Source organism: Scomber scombrus, chromosome 20, assembly GCF_963691925.1.
Source record: "Scomber scombrus chromosome 20, fScoSco1.1, whole genome shotgun sequence".
Lineage (NCBI taxonomy): Eukaryota > Metazoa > Chordata > Actinopteri > Scombriformes > Scombridae > Scomber > Scomber scombrus.
This window is the reverse complement of record NC_084989.1, coordinates 24058571-24061866: the sequence shown is the minus strand read 5'-3', so window position 1 is coordinate 24061866 and position 3296 is coordinate 24058571. Positions and strand designations below refer to the sequence as shown.

General features: G+C 42.9%; 1 protein-coding gene across 1 annotated transcript in view; it reads left to right on the top strand.

The window, feature by feature from the left end:
• Positions 1–3296, top strand: part of LOC134002158 (uncharacterized protein C18orf63) — a 34638-nt gene that overhangs the window by 17636 nt on the left and 13706 nt on the right.

The following is a 3296-nucleotide window of genomic DNA, read 5'->3' as shown; positions in this document are numbered from 1 at the left end:
GGAGGAAGAAGGAAGGAAAGGAGTGAGGGAGGAAGAGAGGGAGGAAGAAGAAAGGAACGAGGGAGGAAGGAAAGAAGGTAGGAAGGAAGGTAGAAGGGAGGGTGGGAGGGAGGGAGGAAAGAAGGAAAAGAGGAAGGGAGGAAGGAAGGAAAGAAGGACAGAGGAAAGAAGGAAGGGAGGAAGTTAGGGGGGAAGGAAAGAAGGAAGGAAGGAAAAAGGGGGGGGGAAGGAAGGCGGGAAGGAAGAAAAGAAGAAGGAAGGAAAGGAGGAAGGAGAGAAGAAAGGAAGGATGGAAGAAAGGAAGGAGGGAAGGACTTGGCAACAGCAGTAGGAGTCAGGAGATAACAGATTGCTCATTTTTAGGTTAAGGCTTGTGTATTTGAAGTTTCTAATCAATGGGCTCTCGTGTTGCTCCTTGAAGTACACTTTAAAAACTGTTGTAACTTAATAATGTTTGCTAAAGTTTGTTTATTTGTGTTTCTCTTTCCAACTTCCTTTCCTAACCCATCAGCTGCCTCAGGCCTCAGGCGGGATGGCAGCTTGTCAAGAAGAGTATTAACACCATAATGAAGGGGGAATGTTTAAAAACTAAAGCTGTGTTTTAGTGTCCATGTGGGCTATGCAAGCAGAAAAGCTCAGAATGTCTCAATAATAAATACACTGTTAACAATCAGCAGGTTTTTACAGTAAATTCTCACAATAAACTACTATAATCACACTTTTACAATGCATGGTGGTATGGTAGTAGTATAGAGTATGGTATGTAGGCATAAAATATTGTAGTTTTACCAAAGACTGTATATAAGAAATGGACGTAACATCCGTGACGTCACCCATTGGTTTGTGGACTGCTGCTCGGAGGCCAATAGTATCGGATCTGAGCAGCGCCATCTTGAAAATTTCAGGTGCATGCTGGGAAAAATAAAAACACGGATTCTACTTATATGGGCATCAGGAGGAGCATGAGGCGCCCTCCTGAACCTGTGAACCAATCAACCTGTCAATCACCACGTAGCCACGCCCTAATGCATACCCTGCTTTATCGTCACATATAAAATCAGGGAGGCCAAAATGTCCCAAATGAACATCATACTGCATTGAAGAAGGCTTTAAACTAGCGATTGAGACCATAAACACATTTTGAAAACGTTTACTGAGGTTAGAAATCAAGTGAGAAGTTGGTGAATTCTCCATTGACTTGTATAGAGACGGAAGTCCTTTTGACACCAAAACGGTCGCCCCCTGGTGGCCTTTTGATAGAATGCAGTTTTTTGCAGTTTTTAGTTTTACTGTAATTTATGCATAAAATATTGTAGTTTTACTGTAATTTTGTGGTTAACATGAAAACACAATATATTGCTGTGATATTACTGTGAATTTACAGTAATATCAGATAATAATTACAGTATCATATTGTGTAATTTTACATTAAAATACTGTATTTTCACAGTAATCTTGTGTCTGGTTTGCTGTAGAAACACATTCATACATTACTGTGATTTTCATGTAAATTGCAGTAAAGTAATTACAGTATAACACTGTGAATTTACTGCAATTATTAGCCAGTAATTCATTGTGAAATTACAGTAATACTTGTTAGAGTGCATAGTTCCCACAGCTTCTCTATCCATTCATATATATATAGATGTTTGCAGAAAATGTCAAATGTGTGTAGTACAACTCACATGGAAACTGACTAAAACTTGTGAGTAACAGGATTGAAAACCTGCAGACAAAAGGAGAGGAGGAAGGGAGTTTCTGTAACTTCATCTCAGGCAGCCGGATCGTTTCTGTCTCTGAGAGTCTGCTGCTGGAATCACCTGAACCCTGACGGAGCACTGAGCTGATTAAATTCCAGGCTGAGCCGTGGCGATGTTAACTGAAGGTTAAACACAGTCATTTTCTTTTTCTGCGCTGAGCTCAGACAGCCGTTAACAGAACAAGAGAGAGAGAGGGAGGGAGAGGGGGGAGAGGGAGAGGGGGAGAGAGAGAGAGAGGGAGAGACACAGAGAGAGAGAGACAGAGACAGAGAGAGAGAGACAGAGAGAGAAAGAGAGGGAGAGGGAGAGGGAGACACAGAGACAGAGAGACAGAGAGACAGAGACAGAGAGACAGAGAGAGAGAGAGAGAGAGCGAAAGAGACAGAGAAAGACAGAAAGAGAGGTAGAGAGAGAGAGAGAGAGAGAGAGAGGGACAGAGAGCAAGAGAGAGACAGAGACAGAGAGAGAGGGACAGAGAGAGAGAGAGAGAGAGAGCGAAAGAGACAAAGAAAGACAGAAAGAGAGGTAGAGAGAGAGAGAGACAGAGAGAGGGAGAGAGGGAGGGAGACAGAGAGAGACAGAGAGAGAGAGAGAGAGACAGAGAGAAAGAGAGAGAGAGACAGAGATAGAGAGAGAGAGAGAGATAGAGAGAGAACGAAAGAGGTAGAGAGAGAGAGAGAGAGAGAGAGAGAGAGCCTTTCCATCAGCTGCCACTTTAATTATCACCCACCATGTAAGACAGATGGAGCCTCAGAGATACAGGCTGAGTGCAGATCCGACATGAGAGGACAGTGATCGATGCTGCTGTAATTAAATGTATGAAATGTAGCTGTGATGAATGTGTGTGAACACGCTGTAAATGGTCCGATAAGTGTGTGAGTTTGTGTAGCTGTGACCTTTTCTCTCCTGTAATGTCACCGCGGCTGCATACGAACATCTCTGTGATCTTTCCTCGGCTCATATTGTTGTGAGTTTTGGTGTCTTAAAGGAACAATCCAGCACTTTTCCTTGTGTTAATGCATGTACAATAAACCTAAGGCGCCCTCCTGAACCTGTGAACCAATCAACCTGTCAATCACCACGTAGCCACGCCCTAATGCATACCCTGCTTTATCGTCACATATAAAATCAGGGAGGCCAAAATGTCCCAAATGAACATCATACTGCATTGAAGAAGGCTTTAAACTAGCGATTGAGACCATAAACACATTTTGAAAACGTTTACTGAGGTTAGAAATCAAGTGAGAAGTTGGTGAATTCTCCATTGACTTGTATAGAGACGGAAGTCCTTTTGACACCAAAACGGTCGCCCCCTGGTGGCCTTTTGATAGAATGCAGTTTTAAGTTACTTCCGCGTTGGCATCATTTCAGAGGACCGGAGCTCCCCGCTTATATATTGAATTATATAAGATACAAGGCTGAAAAATCAATAAAATTAAATCTTGCTTCAGTGGCCCCTGCACCGCCACAGGAAGTACAACTTTAGGCCCATGTTGGCTGCAAACTGGACGAGCAAAAATAGACCCAGAGTGTACA